Below are 22,646 nucleotides of genomic sequence, written 5' to 3'. Positions count from 1 at the left end.
GGCTCAAGTTTATTGGCAGTCTGTGCTTATAAGGGGAAAAGCCCATCCCCCGCCAATCCATTCATGATGCCTGGAGCCAGCTGCAGGATAGGATGTGCCTCTGGAACATCTCAGGGGCCTTTCTGCAGGTATCAGTGTCTTGGCAGAAATGAGCAGCAGGTAACAGAACAATAGAGTCATCTAGGTCAGAAGGCTCCACCCCAGGTGGTCTAATTCTCAGTGGCAACAAAGTCTGAACCAGCCTGCTTCAGGCTGGGGTAGGTTACAATTTCCACCCGATTATAATATAATAAAAAATAGCTGGATAGAGGCATAAAATTTATTTATGCTCCATAGTCCTTCCTGGGAGTTTTGGTGGCAGGCGGCAGTGCCTAACTTAGAGCTTCCCGAACCATTCAGATCCATCAAGGAGCATACATGCTGTTTGTTTGTGTTTATTTTACACAATACATGGCTCTGTGGTATGTTATTAACAAACCTCGGCCTCTTGCCATGTACCTCCATCTTAGATTGATATGGTTCCGAAATCTGGTTGCCTGTCTTTGGCTGTCTGGCCCTCATACCACACCTTATTCCCAATTCAGACCAAAGCCACAATATATACCTAAAATGCTTCTTCATATAGATTAATTTCTGCCATCTGCACTGTTGGGGGCGAGGCTGCACACTTGCTGCAATCAGGCTGAAAGATGTTGACTAACCTGCTTGAAACACAATGGGAGACAGTGAAAAGTAATAGTACAAAAGCTTCTTTGGGGAAGTCCAGGTACTCTATTCAGTTGCAAATTAACAATGATCAACTCAGACTCTGAGCTCCCAGTGTTGGGGAGGTGGTTTTGAGAATTACAGAAAGGCTGTAACTTCTCTGGGAGTGGAGGCTGTGGTCCAAATTAACTTTGCTAGGTAATTAAGACTTTTAGCTGTCTTCAATAGGAATCTCTAATATTGGAATAGTAGACCAGTCCAAGATTGAGTTAGAATAACTGGTCACATTGAGGGAAATAGAAGAATCATTACAACTCCTTCTTATTTTTTTTTAAAAAGATTTATTTATTATTATACCTAAACTCACTGTAGCTGACTTCAGACACAACAGGAGAGGGCGTCAGATCTCATTATGGGTGGTTGTGAGCCACCATGTGGTTTCTGGGATTTGAACTCAGGACCATTGGAAGAGCAGTCAATGCCCTTACCTGCTGAGCCATGTCACCAGCCCACAACTCCTTCTTATTGCTAATCTTTTTTTTTAATATTTATTTATTATTTATATGTAAGTACATTGGAGCTGTCTTCAGACACCCCAATAGAGGGTGTCAGATGTCATTACGGATGGTTGTGAGCCACCATGTGGTTGCTGGGATTTGAACTCCCAGCACCTCCAGAAATACAGTCAGTGCTCTTAACTGCTGAGCCATCTCTCCAGCCATGGCTAATCTTTCTATGTCAGATTACACAGTCTCTAATGTTCTATGTCCTATAAGGTTTAAAAGGCTTGAAGCAAGGCAGCTTAGCTTGTCCAAAAACATATACCCAATTCAGCTTTCTTGTCACTACAGTCAGGACACTCAGCGAACTCACCAGTCAGCTTGTCACACAAATTATTCTGATAGTTGCCATGCTTCGGCAGCACTCTGTGGAGAGAACCTAACCTTCCCTTTCCCACTAAGGTATCTGTTCAGGATCAAGCCATATGTCAATAAGTAGATCCTTGTCATCTCACCTAGACATGATTATGGCTGGTTTTAAGGCACTATAAGGCATTTATTAGTTTCTTTGACATGCAAATTTCAAAATTCTTAAAACAAAAGTATGATTTAAATAATGTGCACAGGGATATAATTTCCCCCTCCTTTGCTTTTAAGAAGATAGAGTTTTTAAAGTTCCACAATACCTTGTCTTTGAGAATTAATAAATTGTTGACAAAACATCTCAAATACTTGACTTTTATAGTCAGTTTTAATATAACAAGGGCAGTGACTAATTACACTTTCAATTGTTTCTCTTGAAGAGTGGTTGTAACTAGAAAGCTTGAAAAAGTCACATGTGCATCATTTATTTATTTATTTATTAATCAGAAATAAGAACATTCATTTGTAGCAGTTAATTAAGTATAGGTCCTCAAGAATTAGCACCATTATGTGGAATCAGGTATGAACTGAGGACAGCAAGAGCAAATTTTTTACAATTTGACATGCACATTCTCTAAAAATACCAAACTATTATCTTAAACCATTACTGTTTTGAATATATAAAGAATGAGATTATATAGCCAGTTCTTCTTATGTAAGACCTGTAGTCTGCCTGAGATATAAATCCAGCATTGCATTGCCTTAAGAGGTCTTGTCCAGGCAATCCAGAACAATTTATTAAATGTCTAAAAACAGTCTTCTTAAAAGAACAGCATTTTTTTCTTACGAGTTGTATATGCACAAGCAATTGCAAATTTGAGAATCAATGGCATCTGAGGGGCAAACAATCTTAAGCAATTGCAAGCTATGAGATATAATATTGACTATTAATATACAAATTAACGTTTGATTGTTCAACAATTTAAAACACCATCTACAGCACACAATCTAATTATCTGTGCTGAAACAGGAGGAAGCTCAGAGGAATAAACATGTGATCTAATTCACATATACTTTTTTCCCATAGAAGGATTGTTTTTAAACGCAGTAAATGGCATGCATAAAAACAATTTTTACTTTATCTTTGGGACAATGACTGTCAATTTTATTTAAAATGATGGTATGCAATAGGTCAAATATCAATATTCTGTAGTAACCAAATTAATTGCTGTTTGGAACATGGAACAGACACTTGATCAGGCTTTTAAGACACAATTTTGAATAGTAGTATTAGGAGGTCTGTCCTTGTTTGGGGAAGTGCATCACTGTGGGAGTAGGCTATGAAGCTCTGTCCAATGCAGAAGAGCCACATTTCTCCTAGCAAATTTCAGAACAATATGTAGAAATGTCAGCTACACCTGAGCCATATCTGCATGGATGGTGCAATACTCCTGCTAATTGATGATGGACTGAACCTGTGAACTTGTAAGCCAGCTCCAATAAATGTCCTTTGTAAGAGTTCTGGGTCATAGGGCCTCTTCACAGCAATGAAACCCAAACTAGGACCATATATTTATTTGTGAGACCAAGTCTCTCTCTTGGCTTGTACTCAGTGGTTATCCAGGCTGATATGCCAGTGATTTCCATGCGACTGCAGTGTCCCAGCATTACAGTTGCAGTGTGGCCACCCTCATGCTACTGTTCAATGGGTGCACATGCATGTGCAGCAAACACTTCACTGACTGAGTTCTGGCTTTCTCCTCAGTTGTCCTGGTCTGTTTTTCTGGGTTAATGGTTAGGCCACGTGTGAGAGCCAAACCCTAGGAGAGCCACACTGAAACAGACCCTCCCAGCATGAACTCAGAAGGAACATAAATGATCACTGTGTGTCAGGCCCTGACTCTGTGGCCTTCTGCTGTCCTGACATTCTGAATGACTTCCATAATACAGTACCAGAGAGAAGAGAAATGGAGTAATCACCTTGACAGCTTTGATGATTAGAGCCTGTGCAGGAAGTGGAAGACATAATCCAGAAACTCTAGCAGTAAATGCTTGAGTGTCAAGTGTTCCCTGCCTGCTGTTTTTCCCTTCCACCCCTCCCTGGCATCAGTAGAAAAGCTCACTAAGAACGCAGTAGGTTCTCATTCATTTTTTATAATAATTACTATTTTATAAAATGAAATGTTATTTTCACTAATAGCTGTGAAGGACTGGGATAATGAAGCAGACTACTAGGTTGTAGTTGAACTTAATTCTCCCAATTATGAGGAAATATAGATATTTGAAAAATGTGCTTATTTTCTCTGAGAATTTACTACTTGTATCCATGAGAGACATGATTAGACATTGCTGACATGACATTTAGTCTTTACTTTGACTCTCTTTTTTTCTTCCTATATTTTCCCCTCTCTCTTTGTTTTTAAAGTAATGTTTAATGATACACGTCATTGCCTTGGGAACACAAGAACATGCCAAACCAAACAGCAACAGAAGTCAAGAAGTAAGAACAGGATAGAATTTAATGACAGTGGAACAGAAAAAATATACAATGACTACATCAAACAATAAAATGTTGAGCTGGTTGTTGGAAGAGATAATTAATCTACTGTTAGCAATGAAACCAAAGAAAAATACATAGCAATAAAGTTAGAGACAATGATGAGATATTAAAACAGATATCAATAAACTTTAGAAATTTATAAGAGTATATCTTAGGAATTTCTGTTCTCCATTCCAAGTAGAGGGAAGAAGCAGTCCTACATTCTAGCTCAGGCTGGCCAGCAACTCCCTATGTAACACAGATTTTCATTCAACATGGAAACGTTGGGTCTCAGGCGATAACTCCTGACACTATAGTAGTATATTAGTAGTACTTCCCTTTCTGAAGTACTGTAAATGTTCTATTAAAAAAATGAGAGTTTCACAATTACAGATGTGTCACATTGTTAAATGTACCTCAAGCTATCTATGAGATTTTCAATACTATGTCTATGTGTCTGCATTTGTGTCCATACTGTGGAATCAAGCATGGTATTTTCGTTGTTCCCTCACTGAACGTGAGGAATGAGCTAAAGCTTTCTGACTCAGGTAGAATGCTGACCAGCAAGCCCCAGGGTCACTTCTGCCCTCCTCTTCCAATTACCAGGCTTTCCCTGGATCCTGGGATCCAAACTCAGTACCTCATACCTAACCAGTCAGGCAAGTCCCTGCCCCTGCCTCCCCTTTCTTTGTGTGTATTTGGACTCCAATAAAAGGTAATTTCAACAAATGCTTATAAATCTTTAGTTCTTTGTGAATTTCTAGAATTTTATACATATGATAGATTTTAATTGTAGTCAGCCTTACTCAGCCCCAGTCACGTTCTGAAAGGATTCCCCTCAGAGTCCCACACCAATTGCAGCTTCCTCTTCCTCCTCCTCCTCGTCCTCCTCTTCCTCCTCTATCCCGAGCTTTTGTCCCCACCAGCAAGAACACGCTCAGGACAACCGGAATCTTCTGTGGCAAAAGCTTTATTGCTTACTTCTTCAGGAGGCAGAGAGCGAAAGGCAAAACCCCGTCCCTTTTATGGAGAATTGTCCTCCACCTCGGACATGTTGCTCCCTGATTGGCTGCAGCCCATCGGCCGAGTTGTCGTCACGGGGAAGGCAGAGCACGTGGAGTGGAAAACTACCCCAGCACATGCGCAGATTATTTGTTTACTGCTTAGAACACAGGATGTCAGCACCATCTTTTAATGGCGAATGTGAGGGCAGCTCCTCACACTCCTCCTCCTCCTATGTCATCCCCATTCCTCTCCTTCTTTTTCAGTAACCCCCAGAGGAGTCCATTTAGCACTGCCCATAAGAGTACTGTCCTCAGAGTACAATCCTCCCCTGGGTAGCCAACACACCAAGAATCACTGTCCTGAAGAAAACTGACTTTCACTCCCCCTGCAATCAGTCATCAAGTGTCGATATCTCCTCATCTAGGGGTGGGGTGTATGGTGAGGAGAGTTCTAGGGGCAGGGGCAATGTGTATGTCCTTCCCCAATCCATGCTAGAATGTTAAAACTGATTGAGTAATGAAACTTACTCTTCAACCTTTAACTTTACCTGGTCTAGGATGTGTCCAATGTTGTACAAACAGCACAATCTGATCCATGTTAGCAGTCCATGCTTAATCACCCTGCCCTCCTCTTGTTCTCTTGAAGATAAGAATTCAAATTTTAACCAAGGTGCACAATCCCAATTCCCCTCCTTAGCTTCAGTTACAAAGATTACAATCATGAACACTGAATTGTTTATCACATATGATCAATAGACTACCCAATACCAAGGATGTCCATGAGCTAAAGACAGTGTATTGTTCTCTTCATAACTGTTTCCTTCATAAATAAGTTGTGTATGCACATGTACATATATACATGTGTGTATGTTTGTGTGTGTAAGTATGTGTATAAAGGTGTGTGTATATGTATGTATGTTTGTGAATGTCTCCATATGTGGATTTGTATATATAAGTGTGTGTGTGTGTGTGCGCGTGTGTGTGCATGCACACATGGGCAGATGTGAAGGTACTATCACACAAGCTTGGCCTAAGTCTCTGAGAGGACAACCTTGAGCATTGGTCTTCACCTTTATCTTGATGGAGACCATCATATAACAAGCTATTAACTAATAGATGATCTTCCTGAGATGGGTCTGTCTTGAATTAAAAAAAAAACAACAACAAACATAACTTTTTTGCTCTGATAGACAATGCCCTGGAGCAATCATTTTATGAAAAATTACTGTTATTTATATGAGTTTCCTGTTATTAATAAATATATAATAATCAGTAGGTATTAGCTCACCCCTTTGAACAGATCTCTAAAGAACTAGGAACACATACTTTCTTGTATTGACGTTTTATAGGCGATTAGATGTCTACTTAATTCAATGATTATCCTATAAGAATTCCTAAAATTATATTGATCAACAGTATTGATTATGCTCTTCTATAGGAGGATGGTTATTAGGTCTTTTTGATAGTCAAAACAGCAATGAGAACTCTGCCAGTCTAAAAGTGTCAACAGTGTATTGGTTTCAGATAGTAAATAGGCATTCTACTATTCAGAAAATATTCCCAAAGGCTATAAAACTATTAACCAAATGTCATCAAAAAGGGAACTGTGATTTATTATGGGTGCTATGACAGAAGATAAAATATTATGGGGCTTATCTAATCAAACATTTACTAACAATTTAGCTCAGATTTTTTTTTTTTTTTGATTTTTCGAGACGGGGATTATGTGTATAGCCCTGGCTGTCCTGGTACTCACTTTGTAGACCAGGCTGGCCTTGAACTCAGAAATCTGCCGACCTCTATTCCGAGCTTTTGTCCCCACTGGCAAGAACACTCTCAGGACAACCGGAATCTTCTGCAGCAAAAGCTTTATTGCTTACTTCTTCACGAGCCAGAGGAGAAGAGAGAGAAAATGGCGAAGCCCCATCCCTTTTATGGAGGATTGTCCTCCGCCTCGGACGTGTCACTCCCTGATTGGCTGCAGCCCATCGACCAGAGTTGTCGTCCTGGGGAAGGCAGAGCACATGGAGTGGAAAACTACCCCAGCACATGCGCAGCTTGCTTGCTTACTACTTAGAACACAGGGTGTCAGCGCCATCTTGTAATGGCGAATGTGAGGGCGGCTCCCCACATCTCCCCCTTTTCTTTTATATAGAAGCAATAGGCCACCCATTCTAATGAGAGTGGAGATAAAGGTCAAATCCCCAGTGTGCAGGTAAAGGAGCCGTACACAAAACCTCCTCCCAGGCTCATCACCTGGAGGGGTCATGGTCTGGTCCCGTGTCATTTTTCTTGGGGGAAGGACACTTGGACACTCAACCTTCTTGAAAGATGACATGTCTCCCTAGAATAGGCTCATGTATGCCGCAGAGCCCTTCTACTGCAGTGCTTAGCCGTGCAACTCTCTCGGGCTGCTGAAGCACACTCACTCTATCCCGTGCAATGAGACTAGCCTCATGGGGTGCAAGAGCTGAGTGGCCAGCGACCTATTGCTTAAGCATAGATAACCATATATCAGGGGAAGCACCATGTTCTAGTGCTGCAAGCGCCTGGGCAATAACCACCTTGTCTCTCCTAGTTTGGGCCTTATGCTTACAGACCAACCAGAGAAGCAACACTAATCCACAGCAAAGTGTAGCTCCAAATAATCCCACCCCCACCCATTCTTTAAAGAAGGAAAATGTTGAGGAGATAATCCTTTGGTCAGGGACAGGTCCAAGTGCGTGGGGCAAGTCGCAATTTTCGAAGGGTCTGTTCAAATTTAGCTGTCCAATTCTGTATCTCCCAACGCTGCTCTCCCTTTGTTGTTGTCGCCCTGGACATCACCAAGATGAGGGACATCAGTATTCCCTTGGTCAGTCTGGATTTTTTGGGTGAGTCTTTCTGGTATCCAAAATGGGTTGTCTTCATTCTGTGGAAAAACACAAACAGCTCCCCTGGATCTTATTAAAATAGGATCCGGTCCTTTCCATTTGTTACTTAAAACATCTTTCCATTTAACCATCTCTTTGGGCCTATCTGGCTCTGAACAATAACGTTCAGCCACAGTATGGCCATGAGCATCAAGATTTAAAAAATTGAGTGTAAAGAGTGCCATAGACACAGACACTCTTGGTACTCCGGGTAGAGCCTCCTCGACTCCCCCTTTTTGTTTTATTAGATAGGATTTGAGGGTGCGGTGCACACGCTCAACAATACCCTGTCCTTGAGGGTTGTATGGAAGTCCAGTCAGATGGGTCACATCCATCTGACGGCAGAACTGCTGGAATTTTTGAAGCTGGTCCATTATCAGTCTTAAGGAGTTTGGGTTTCCCCCAAGCACTCCATGCCTCAAGGCAATGTTAAATCACATGTGAGGCCTTTTCTCCAGTTAAAGGAGAGGCAGACATGATGCCAGAGCATGTGTCAATGGACACATGGAGATATTGAAGTTTTCCAAAGGAAGAAACATGTGTAACATCCATTTGCCAGACCTGTAGAGGTCGAACACCGCGTGGGTTAATTCCCACATGAGGAACTGGCAAGAACTCACAGCAGCTTTGACATTGAGTAACAATGTCACGGGCTTCTTTTCTGGTCAAGGAGAAATGACGGCGTAATGTTTCAGCCATCACATGAAAATTGTTATGAAAATTTCTTGCAGCCTCTACCGGGGATGATAGGGCAGCAGCCACCACTTTGGTGGCCTTATCTGCCAAATCATTTCCCAGAGCCATGGGGCCAGGTAGGCCTGAATGGGCTCTAACATGAGTAATATAAACAGGAAGTCTTCTAGATAACAAAACTAATTGTATCTGCTGAAAAATATTGGCAAATTTACTGGAAGGCTTAAGCACTCCAGCCACTTCTATAAGATTTACTGCATTGACCACATAACAGGAGTCTGACACAATATTAAGGGGTTCTAAAAAGGTTTTTAAAACTTCTAAAACCACTAAACATTCTACCACTTGAGGTGAATTTTCATTATATTGTTTGGATACTACTTTACCATTAGCCACATAGGCACCTATGCCAGTTTTTTATCCATCAGTATATACCACAACCCCATTTTTAAGTGGGTTTCTTACTGTTATTTGTGGAAACACAACAGATTGATTTTGGGCAAACTGTAAAATTGGATGTTTTGGATAATGGTTATCTATTTGTCCTGAAAAGTAGGTAACTAAAACTGCCCAATCATATGGGTTGTGCTGCCCCAATGGCCCCTAGAAAAAGCCTAAACCCTGTCTGTCTTGGTTTCTTGCAGCCTCTTGCCATAGAGCTCTCCATTCCATATATTTGCCCATACTGGGGAGAGCGGCTTTTGCAATCATTTGCCAGTCGGCAGGAGTTAGTGCCATGCCGGCAAGCCTGTCTAACTGCACCAAGGTAAAATTAGCATTGGCTCCATATTTACGGACCGACTCGTCAAGCTCTTTAATCTGTATATACTCTACCGGAGCGTGAACACACCCACCCTCGGCTCCTTCAAAGACCAGAAATGCCTGTTGCATCTTGCTTTGTTCCTCTCTTGGAATGAACGAGTCTGCTCACTGCCTCTCTGTGCACTACCTCTCTGTGCAGGGCTGATGCATTACGCAGGGCGGGGGCTCCGAATAGGGTGGATGTGCACTATGACCTTGAAGCCGACTGCCCGGAGGCCGAGCAGCAAGCTGGCCTTTGCCAGCTGCTTTTGGCTTTTTTCTTGACCTATAAGCTCGCATTTTATCTGGCTGGTACTTTGCTCTCTCATAACGAGCTGCTTCCTCCTCCAAGTCTGTTTCCTCAGAGGGGCTAAGTTCTTCATCTGATTCAGAGCTACTAAGAGCTGGCTCCTTAAACTCATCTTTTTTCTCCTCTTTCCTTCCAATCTCTCCCCAGGTATTCTTCCCTGACATTAACTTTTCCTCGGGTTCAAGACCCGTGGAAAGGCCTGTATACTTATTTGGTGCACCATGTTTCCTCTTTGCTCCTGATCTCTCTCCCTGCTTTACTTCTGATAGACTGTCTTGAATTTCGTCCAGAATCTCCACCCTGCCTTAACAACTTGTTGACATGTGAAAAGGAACAAAAGGGCTTTTAACACTAGGGAAAGTTCAAGGCCAGACATACCTCGTAAAGCTGTCACGGGTCCCGCAGTTCTGGTTCTGCCCCGCAAACGAGGGATCTTCCTTGCGCTGGTGTGATGGTAGTTCCCGAATTTCAGCACCACTTATCCTGAGCTTTTGTCCCCACCGGTAAGAACACGCTCAGGACAACCGGAATCTTCTGCAGCAAAAGCTTTATTGCTTACTTCTTCACAGGCCAGAGGAGAAGAGAGAGAAAATGGCAAAGCCCCGTCCCTTTTATGGAGGATTGTCCTCCGCCTCGGACGTGTCGCTCCCTGATTGGCTGCAGCCCATCGACCGGAGTTGTCGTCACGGGGAAGGCAGAGCACATGGAGTGGAAAACTACCCCTGCACATGCGCAGCTTGCTTGTTTACTACTTAGAACACAGGGTGTCAGTGCCATCGTGTAATGGAGAATGTAAGGGAGGCTCCCCACAGGCCTCTGTCTCCCAAGTGCTGGGATTAAATAGCTCTGATTTTTAACTTTCGATGAACCTGTGGAGCTGTGACAGTTCATGAATGTTTAGCCAGATAATTACTCCTAATTGACATGTATGTAAACATTCTCTGATGTAAACATTTTATTCAATCTCTAATAGTGAAATTGATAACTCATTGAAGTTGAGCTTAATACTGGGTGTGTTGTATGTGTGGACTATCTTACATTTTTAGAGACTTAGTAATAACAATATCTAATTAAAATTGCACTTGCCCGTAAGAATGTTGTGATGTTGGGCATACTGATGGCTTGATGGAGAAAGACAATTTTGAATTCTCAGCAGGTCTTCCTGAGGTCTCAGGAGTAGGAAGGGAAGTTAGGAAGCCAACACAGAGGCAGACAGACAACAAGATCCTGATCTGCAGTGGTTTTAAACAGCTGCAATTAGCTGAGATTTTCACAAGGGTAGAATAAATTGGGGTAAAGCTTTATCATTTGTCTCTGAAATTATTTATTGGCATCTTCTAAATCATGATTATATTGAAAAATAAATCTGATTGGTTAACTTTAAGCTTTAAGAGTCTTGTTTCTTCCAGGAAATTAGGTGGTGCTATGGCTGATCGTGGGGTGAATGGGCATCGCATGGTAGTGAGATAAACTCGGGATGGGGATGGGGCCACTGGAGATATGGTTAGCAGAGGAACACTGAGTGAGATGGCATAGTGGAGGCCCTGTGGCCCCTCATGGCCAGACAGTTGGCAGGCAGAGGGACTGCCAAGTGAGAACTCCTACAGGGCCACAGTGACTCCCTGTGGCCCTGGGCAGGAGTGCTGCAGCTTGCTGGTTGCTTTGCAGGCACTAGCACTGGAACATGCAGGCTCTCTTTTTAAATATTTCCCACGAGAAGGTATGTGCTTAAGGGCCACTAAGGGTTTGTTTTTGTTTTGTTTTTACATTTTTTCTTTCTTTTTAATTAGATATTTTCTTTATTTACATTTCATTTTTTTTAAAAAAGAATTTGTTTATTATATGTAAGTACATTGTAGCTGTCTTTAGACACCAGAACAAGGCATAGAGATTGTAAACCACCATGTGTTTCTTGGAATTTGAACTCAGGACCTCCAGAAGAGTAGTCAGTGCTCTTACCTGCTGAGCCATCTTAACAGTCCCTCTATTTACATTTCAAATGTTATCCCCTTTCCTAGTTTCCTCCCAAAACTCCCCTAGCCCCTCCCTCATCCCTCTCCTCACCAACCCACCCACTCCTGCTTCCTGGCGCTGGCATTGGCCTATACTGAGGCATAGAACCTTCCGAGGACCAAGGGCATCTCCTCCCATTGATGAGTCCATTAAGGTTTTATTAACTTAATACCCAGTTGATTTTGTACATTTTTTGTGATGGAGATTCAAAAGTAGACATCAGAAATCTCGTTTATTAGAGGGAAAGTTCATCTAACAAAGAAGAGGCATCAGGAATATAGCCTAGAGCATAGGATGAGTGACTGTGGAGAAGGTGGAGCAGCGCTTTAAATAGAATGTCCCTAAACCCTCAAGCATGGGACAACTGAGCTGGGGCTGAGTGGAGAGGTCTGAACGGAGTGATGGATCTGAATAGAGTGATTGATGCAGAGGAAACAGGTTTCTAAGATTGGTTTCTGAACACAAAGAAGAATGAAGTAAACGAAGTGATATGTCCTGCGCTCAAAAATGAACTCTGTGGCTGAAGAATTTGTAGGAAACATTGTCTTTTTTTTTTAATATTTATTTATTTATTGTAAGTACACTGTAGCTGTCCTCAAACGCACCAGAAGAGGGCATCAGATCTCATTAAAGGTGGTTGTGAGCCACCATGTGGTTGCTGGGATTTGAACTTCAGACATTCGGAAGAGCAGTCGGGTGCTCTTACCCACTGAGCCATCTCACCAGCCCAGGAAACATTGTCTTATTAATAGTTTTACCTGGGCGTGGTGTCGCACCCCTTTACTCCCAGCAGTTGGGAGGAAGAGGCAGGCCAACTGTAAACCATAAACCTGTTGCTTGGCCTTTTGATGCTTTTCTTCAGAATAGCATCACATTAAAGTTTTTAGTTTGCCAATATTTTTAAAATTGAAATGAGTTTATCACTGGAGCATTAGGCAAAGTGAGCAAGTGGTTAGCAATATGAATCATATTATCAGAATAATAAAAACCAGTTCCTGAAGAGACAGAAACTATATGTGATGAAAGGGACTGTGCATACAGTCATAATATCAATAAATGCCCTATCACTAGCTCTCAATCTCAGGTAAATCTGCAGATCACCTGGTGTGCCTGTCAGTGATCTAATTCAATGTCCCAGAGCTACAGTGTCTGGGGATCTATAGTGTCAATAAAACTCTGGTGGACAGTGAACCCCTGATATTCCACACGATAAGGAGCTATAGACTTTTAAATAGGAGCATGGATCTTGGTTTGTCACTAAGGTATATAATAACAAGGGAAATGAGGTGTTTATAAGGAAATTTCAACCTGAAATGACAACAAAGAGTGTGCCTTCAGGTGTGAAATGTTCTGTGGAGAATTCAAGGTTCCAGTGTCCAGTGACTTAGCATGTATCCTTCTGTTAAGTTGAAATGTTGAAGAGGGGACACACCATCATTTTCTCGATTATCCAGTCTCAGTACTCCATCTTCAGATTTTTTGATAGCCTCACCTTAGTGGCTTCAGAAAAAATTATGTTTCATGGACCTGCACAGGATGCTTTGAAGTCCTTCAGATCTGCAGGGATGGTCATCTATTGTTATGAGAGCTTCTTCATTCACAGGATCTGCAATCCAGAACAGGGGATATCAGGGATGGAGACTTAACTGTGTGTGGGTTTCTCAACTTTAAATACCAGTGGATAAATTGGTGGCAAGATTTGTGTTAGGTTAACAGCACTGGCTTGTTATTCAGGTTTTCTTCCTTCTCTAGTCCTGCATGTATGCTTGTGTCTTACTGAATGCTTTGTTGTGCTTCCCAGTTGTGGTGACCCTCTTAGTCAACATGCTGGCCTTAGGCCCACTTATTTATCATTTGAATAGCTTGGGAAAAGACCATGTACAGATGGTGATTTTCAGTTTTCCCCTAGGGTATGATCTGACTCTAAGCTGTTGTGGAGATGTCACTCAACTCAGGAGTCTGTTCTAATTTCAGATTCAGGCCTTGCTTGTGGCCTATGGAGACTATAATATTCATAAGACTTCATATTTTTGATATGCCTGGGTTTGTCAGAGTCAGAATGTATGGTGAGTGCTTTTCATAAGCTCATGCAGTCAGCTTCATCTTTTAGAAATATGGATACAGTTATGGAGGATTCTCTGACTCTAAAATGTGCAATATTTTTGAATCTATGGACTCAAATAAAAATTTAGGTGGAAATCAAACGTTTTTTCATGTGAAGACTTTGAACGTATACATCAAGTCTGCATCTATTATAAATCTACATCAAGTCTATGTCTATTTATCGTATATATGCAAATGTATAGATAGTATCAGCATAAACATGTGGGCACCTTTCAGATCCCAGAGCTGCCAGTGTCTTATGAGAGAGGATTACAAATCTATGAAATGCAGTTCTCCAGTGACTCAGGAACATTGGGTTGAGGGTGAGAGACAATTAAATTGTACATATAAATAAATGGGAAAAGAGTCTGTGATTGCTCCCATTTTTTTCTCCTGTGTGATTTTGATGAGTAATGGGGGAAGAATATGCATAAATAGCAGTACTTATACCCCCTGGGATATATGGTGGAATTTTAAAAGGAGTACACAAGAGATTGTGATGTTAATCTCTGTCCTGGAGGTCTCTTGAAATTCTGTGTAATAGATTGGCCTTTGTGTGGGCTGAGGTGGCCCAATCCACAGCTTTCCCTAAGGCTGTTTGTTGCTCCTGTTGCTTGTCAGCCTGTCTACTTCAGGTTCTCTGTTGGCTTTTGCTATGGGGAGTTGCTTGCCTCTTAAATTTTATATGCATCTGCAACAATTACAGTCTTCACCTAAGAAATTGAAATGAAGGCAACACTGAAACACTTGTGAACTTTCATTCCCCAGTGTGCTCTTTAGCATGAGTCCCAACTTGGAAGTCCTCTGCAGGGGATCCTCCTCCAGCCCCTATCTTGTTCCAGGAAGTTTGCAGCCATCCATGGCTTAGTACCCAGCAGCAAGCAGGCTTCTATCAGCTTGAGGCTGTATGACTTGTGCATACATAACTTTTTTTTTTTTATGGTTTTTCAAGACAGGGTTTCTCTGTATAGCTCTGGCTGTCCTGGAACTCACTTTGTAGACCAGGTTGGCCTCAAACTCAGAAAGCTGCCTGCCTCTGCCTCCTGAGTGCTGGGTTTAAAGGTGTGTGCCACCATGCCAGGCTTGTGCATATATAACCAAAGCTTATCTTCACCTTAAAGCACTTTTTGTTTTACCATGAAGTTGGATATGATCCTTTTATGTGGATAAACTTAAAATGTTAAAGAAAATTCGTTTAATTACTTAAGTCTCTTAAAAATGAAACTTCATACTATGGATCAAGTCTTGCCATCTTTAAAGGGTTATTAAACAAAGCCAAGCCCTGGATTCCCAACCAGCCTGTTGCTTCTACTGACACACACCCAGAACTTCTTTCACTGTGAGACAGAGGCCTTCCGAGTTCTTCATGGGCATTGTTACTGTCTACAGTAAGCCTTAGACAGACAATGAGGAAGTTGTGATCACCTATTTCTTTCATTGGCATAATAAAATGCAAACTCTGGTTAGTAAAATGCATAATTAGTAAGTATATCTTCATTCGGTGGCTACAGATCCTGATACAATTGCTTATTTGATTATAACATGCTAAAATATGGGCACTAATAAAATAGAATCTCAATTTCTCAGAACATACCCTTGTAGCTGCTTGTATTCTTATGTTCAATTTGGTCCCCAAAACTGCTCACAAAAGTTTCCATATGTAAGATGCTCATGGATGCTCCAGGTTGATTCTGACTGGTAAGTAAAGATGCTGACAAGCAACAGCAGGGCAGGGCAGGGCAGGAAAGAGGAGTGAGTTTTATGATTCACAGGCTTGGGAGAGATAAGGAGGAAGAGGAGATTTGGCATGTGATGGGGGAGGGTCAGGAGATACCACCAGGAGAGGGTGAGGAATAGAGAACATAGCCACCATGTAGGAGACAGAGAATAGTGGCCCTGACTGTATAAAGGACAGCAAAGTTGGAATATAGAGTTTTGGTAAGCAATAACTTACCAAGATCAAAGGGAAGATCAAAAGAAATGGATTGGCCATATAGGAGCCAGGAAATGGTCCTGCCATTTAGTTGTTTTAGGCATATGAAATATAACTGCTGTGTGTGTGTGTGTGTGTGTGTGTGTGTGTGTGTGTGTGTGTGTGTGTGTGTGAGTGTGTATTTCATTCAGGAACATAGAACATTGGGGCTGGCAGCTAGTAACTCAGAGCAGCTGCTGCCACTGGGAACAATTTGGGTAGTTTAATTGGGAACAGCTATAGTCCTTAACCTCTCCAATATGTTTAAAATTAGAAAAAATAAGGCTGCCACTCATCCTGGACCTGACATGCTTCTTACTGAGATAACGAAAAATCATCAATTCATCACAACTACAAAAACAAAGATCAAATGAGCATGTTATTGTTACTGATTAAGAGATTGTTTTTTTTATTTGGTCCTGATACTAAGGAAATAGTTGCAGTTTTAACTTTATGCTTTCAATGGTCAAACATCAATGTCCCTTGGAATCTTTAAAACGTAAGTTTAAAACATTATAAGTATGTAAACATAAGTCTTGGAAATAAGGGGCAAGTCTTTAATCTGACCACCTCTGGAGCAGAAGCAGCAAGATCATAGAGTTCAAAGTCAACCTGGTCTGCATAGTATTGAATTCCAGGACAGCCAGGGCTACATGGAGGAACCCAGTCTCAATAACAAAAAAACAAAAATGAGAAAGAGGAGGAGGAGGAGGAAGAAAAGGCAATGATTGAGTTTTAATAAATAAAGTTTTATCTATGAAGATTAGGATAGCTGGATGTTTCCATGCCACGAGCTCTGGTCAAGTCAGTTTGACAAGCCGAGGCTTGGAAGCTACTCACTGAGGCAGAAGAGTTTCACAGAAACTCAGTCCTGGAGTCTGGCGTCCTCTCTAACCCATACATTAATTTTCCATTCTCTCGTTAGTCTAGTGTATGGATCCATGTGCTCTCTTTCAGTATTATCCTATTATAAGTGCCTTTTAAGATTGAATTCTGACATAGCTAAAGCCAGTGTTCCAACAGTCCTAGAACATCCTTGAGCAAGACCTTGGGCTTAATTTCAGTACTGCCCCTGGTATTACACTATCACTTTGAGTAAAAGTTAGGTCACTGTCTTTCACAGGAAACTACCATCACCAAGGAAGAAAGAAGTTTCTGACTGTAGGAGAAACCAGAAGAGATACTTAGAACTATAGCTGAGTTACACCCATATACAGGAATTTACAATGGTTTAGGAAGTATATCGGGCTTTGGTTTTAGAGTATTGCATTATTCATGAGATGGTTAGCTAGAAAGGAACTCCTAGCTAGAACCATGGAGTGAAAAGATCTCACACCTGGCTTCTAAGACTATAGCTGACCTTAGATAGGGCTGACTTTGTCTCAGTTATTTTATTGCCCAGTTCCTGCCAGTCTTTGCGTTTTCATTCCTCTGTTCTGTGTAAGAGTCATTAAGCATCTGATTACCTTATTTGTCTGTTGCGGGTATGTCACCCAACTTCTTTATTGTCTTCTGTATAAAAAGTCTGATGCTCGTCAAAAGACATTCAGATCCAACACAACCTCTCCTGTGTGCATCTATCTGTCTGTCAAATTCATCCTACGCTTTGCCCACTCTCGACTAGAGACCCGTTCCATGCAGACAAAGGGACCCAGAGGGTCTGCGGCATTTACAGAATGGAAAGAGAAATTAGAAAGTTTATGAAAGTTGCAATTTTCCAAGTAAGTTTTTTTTTTTTTTTTTTTTTTTTGGTTTTTCGAGACAGGGTTTCTCTGTATAGCCCTGGCTGTCCTGGAACTCACTTTGTAGACCAGGCTGGCCTCGAACTCAGAAATCCGCCTGCCTCTGCCTCCCGAGTGCTGGGATTAAAGGCGTGTGCCACCACGCCCAGCTCCCAAGTAAGTTATTAAAGATATGTAAATGTTAAACTTAGAGATGATAGACAGGAGCCAGGCATGGTGGCACACGCCTTTAATCCCAGCACTTGGGAGGCAGAGGCAGGCTGATTTCTGAATTCAATGCAAGCCTGGTATACAGAGTAAGTTCTAGGACAGCCAGGGATTTACAAAGAAACCCTGTCTCAAAAAACCAAAAAAAAAAAAAAAAAAAAAAGATGATAGATAGGATATTTCAATTTGTAAGACAAGGACCAATACATTTATGTCAAGCCTCTACTTAAATCAACAGAGTTCCCATTAGCTTTGACCAATCATGGTAACAGTTATAAACACTTGCTTCTAAAGCTTTATGTGAGCTGTTTCAATTATCACAGATACAAAACAAAGATACATGCAAACAAGATAATTATTCTGTTTTAAACTTTGTTAGATTAAACTACTCTAAAAACAAAACGCACTCAACATCCATTTTAAAATGTCAAATAGACTGGACCAGAAAAGAAATACCTCCCGACACATAATAATCAGAACAACAAATGCACTAAATAAAGATAGAATACTAAAAGCAGTAAGAGAAAAAGGCCAAGTAACATATAAAGGCAAGCCTATCAGAATTACACCAGATTTTTCACCAGAGACTATGAAAGCCAGTAGATCCTGGACAGATGTTATACAGACACTAAAAGAACACAAATTCCAGCCCAGGCTACTATACCCAGCCAAACTCTCAATTAACACAGATGGAGAAACCAAAGTATTCCAGGACAAAACCAAATTCACACATTATCTCTCCACGAATCCAGCCCTTCAAAGGATAATAACAGAAAAAAACCAGTACAAGGACGGGAACCACGCCCTAGAAAAAACAAGAAGGTAATCCCTCAACAAACCCAAAAGAAGACAGTCACAAGAACATAATACCAACTTTAACAACAAAAATAACAGGAAGCAACAATTACTTTTCCTTAATATCTCTTAATATCAATGGACTCAACTCCCCAATAAAAAGACCTAGACTAACAAACTGGCTATACAAACAAGACCCAACATTTTGCTGCTTACAGGAAACTCATCTCAGAGAAAAAGATAGACACTACCTCAGAATGAAAGGCTGGAAAACAATTTTCCAAGCAAATGGTATGAAGAAACAAGCTGGAGTAGCCATTCTAATATCTGATAAGATTGACTTCCAACCCAAAGTCATCAAAAAAGACAGGGAGGGGCACTTTATACTCATCAAAGGTAAAATCCTCCAAGAGGAACTATCAATTCTGAATATCTATGCTCCAAATACAAAGGCAGCCACATTCATTAAAGAAACTTTAGTAAAGCTCAAAGCACACATTGCACCTCACACAATAATAGTGGGAGACTTCAACACACCACTTTCACCAATGGACAGATCATGGAAACAGAAACTAAACAGGGACACAGTGAAACTAACAGAAGTTATGAATCAAATGGATCTGGCCGATATCTACAGAACATTCTATCCTAAAACAAAAGGATATACCTTCTTCTCAGTACCTCATGGTACCTTCTCCAAAATTGACCACATAATTGGTCACAAAACAGGCCTCAACAGATACAAAAATATTGAAATTGTCCCATGCATCTTATCAGATCACCATGTACTAAGGCTGATCTTCAATAACAAAATAAATAATAGAAACCCAACATTCACGTGGAAACTGAACAACTCTCTTCTCAATGATACCTTGGTCAAGGAAGGAATAAATAAAGAAATTAAGGACTTTTTAGAGTTCAATGAAAATGAAGCCACAACATACCCAAACTAATCGGACACAATGAAAGCATTTTTAAGAGGAAAACTCATAGCTCTGAGTGCCTCCAAAAAGAAACTAGAGATAGCACACATTAGCAGCTTGACAACACACCTAAAAGCACTAGAACAAAAGGAAGCAAATTCACCCAAGAGGAGTAGACGGCAGGAAATAATCAAACTCAGGGGCGAAATCAACCAAGTGGAAACAAGAAGAACTATTCAAAGAATCAACCAATCAAGGAGCTGGTTCTTTGAGAAAATCAACAAGATAGATAAACCCTTAGCCAGACTCACTAGAGGGCACAGGGAAAGCATTCTAATTAACAAAATCAGAAATGAAAAAGGAGACATAACAACAGATCCTGAAGACATCCAAAACACCATCAGATCCTTCTACAAAAGGCTATACTCAACAAAACTGGAGAACCTGGATGAAATGGAGATGTTTCTAGACAGATACCAGGTACCAAAGTTGAATCAAGATCAGGTTAATGATCTAAACAGCCCTATATCCCCCAAAGAAATAGAAGCAGTCATTAATAGTTTCCCAACCAAAAAAAGCCCAGGACCAGATGTGTTTAGTGCAGAGTTCTATTAGACCTTCAAAGAAGATCTAATCCCAGTTCTTCACAAACTATTCCACAAAATAGAAACAGAAGGTACTCTACCCAACTCATTCTATGAAGCCACAATTACTCTGATTCCTAAACCACAAAAAGACCCCACAAAGATAGAAAACTTCAGACCAATATCCCTTATGAATATTGATGCAAAAATCCTCAATAAAGTTCTTGCTAACCGAATCCAAGAACACATCGTAGACTTCGTATAGGAGCAGACAGGAATTCACTCTCTCCTGGCTGAATGAAGTTCTTGTCCTCCTCTGGTCCCAGGTTTAGGATTCATTGCTTCCGTTCTTGTACATGAGTGTCTATTGAGTAAGCAAAATACTGACAAAACGTTTATCTCCTTGAAACATCTGTGTCATTAGGAAGCCGGGGTTTTCTTCTACAGGAGTAGCAATACTTGATCCATACTTTTCCCCTTTGAAGAGAGCAGCATTATACATTGAGAAATGAACAACATTGTTGTGTCTACATAGTTGGATCACACTGTTGATCTGAGAACTTGCCAAGTTTATTAAGACTACTTCCAGTATGCTTTTGAGTAGATGTTGCAGCTAACCCCATTTGTATTGTTTTTGAAATTACCTAAAGTACCAGAATCAAGACAATTGATGGATTCGCATGATGTGTAACAAAATTGTAGTCATATTAGGACTATTGTCAATTAAATAACAGGTACTGTTTAATAATATGTTTTAACTATGTGTTTGTAAATGGAAGCAACAGTAAATATCCTGAATTAACTTTGACATTACATTTGAGTGTGTTGTCTTACAGATGTGCTGGTGAAGAATTCTTGGAGACCCAGGGTTTCCATCTCTCATCATGGGGCTCCAACTCTCATCATGGGGTCTGTGAGAGAATTCCCTGTCTTTAGCTTGTATAATGATTATCCTCTTAACAATTAATTATGTACAATTGCTACCTCTTCAGAAAAGGATTCATTGTTAAATTACTATTTTTGATGTTTTCATACTTAAATTTCTGATTTGTTTGAAATATCCTGACAAGAAACAGAAACTATCTTCTTTTTTCTCTTTCTTTATTTTGTATTTTTTTTTTTGTACTCTAAATCCAGGAAATAAACCTGCAACTGACATGTACAGTGATGGGAATTGTCTAAAATTATTTAAAGAGTTGTGTTTCCACAGTATATCTGAGCATTTATATTCATACTCACAGACACTTTCTTGGTACCAATGAGCATGGGGTGTAGGGAGTTAAAGGAGCTTGCAGCAGTGTTTAGAGACCTTGTACTCTTTCTTGTCTACTCCAGAAGTCTGTGTCCTTGATTCTCCGTCACCTCATGTCTAACACAAAGGCAGGTAAGGTCAGCAAGGAGTTCCAGGGGACAGGAAACAATGGTAGTGAGTTTGGATATGTCTTTTGAAATGGCATTTAGTTGTTTGTTTTTTTGTTTTCTCCTTTCAATTGTTCCTTCCTGTTTTAATAATGGTTTTACTGCTGTGAACAGATATCATGACAAATGCACTCTCATAAGGACAACATTTAATTGGGGCTCGATTACAATTCAGAGGTTCACTCCATTATCATCAAAGCTGGTGCATGGCAAAGCCCAGGATGGCATGGGGACAGAGGAGCTGGGAGTTCTACATCTTGTTACAAGGGCTGTCAGGAGAAGACTGGCTTCCAGGCAGCTAGGACAAGGATCTTAAAGCACTGTCATTCATGGAACAGAAAATCTTCATGTCATCCTCATATAATAAAGATTTTCACCATGGGAAGGCAGAAAGAAATTAACAGAGGCCCTGAAATACTTTTATGGTGGATTGAGACCCAAAAAGAATAGATTTGCGTTTGTAAAAATGCTTTAGAATTTACTCTTTACGAGGCTAAAATATTGTCAATACAATCTGGTTAGTTAACTAAAAATCATATCAGACAGATATGTGCCCCAAGGGCCCTGACTCAGTTCTTGGCTCTTCTGGGACTCCCAGCTGTGTCTGGATGACCAAGAGTCAGAACCTCACCCCCAACCTCCAGCCCAGGCCCGGGACCTGTCACAGCCCAGGAACTCCCCAACCAGCTCTGGCCTGCCCCTCATCATGGACTGCATTTCCCGTCCCTGAGCAGAGTCTTGGTTTCCCCTGAAGCCCAGCACCAGCCACGCTGCAGAAAGGAAAATATAGTCAGATATGCCTCCGTTCAGAGCCCAAAGAAGGTAAAACCAGTGGAAGTGAATACATGAACTGACAGATGCACTGACCAATCAGAGCCTCCATACGCGCCTGCCAGTCAGATTAGGAGGAGGGTTCTTCCCAAAATCATTTGGCATGTTCCTTGCATTGTGAGAGTTTATTGTGAGGCTGTGAATTGGTGTGTTGTGCTTTGACCTCAACTGCTGAGTACTGAGGGAAGGCTAAGTAAGCTCTGAAGTTGCAACGTGGCCAGCACATGCTC

The sequence above is a fragment of the Mus caroli genome, unplaced genomic scaffold (genome assembly GCF_978045245.1).
Source record: "Mus caroli unplaced genomic scaffold, Mus_caroli_1 scaffold_4, whole genome shotgun sequence".
NCBI lineage: Eukaryota > Metazoa > Chordata > Mammalia > Rodentia > Muridae > Mus > Mus caroli.
Note: the sequence above shows the minus strand (reverse complement) of the source record.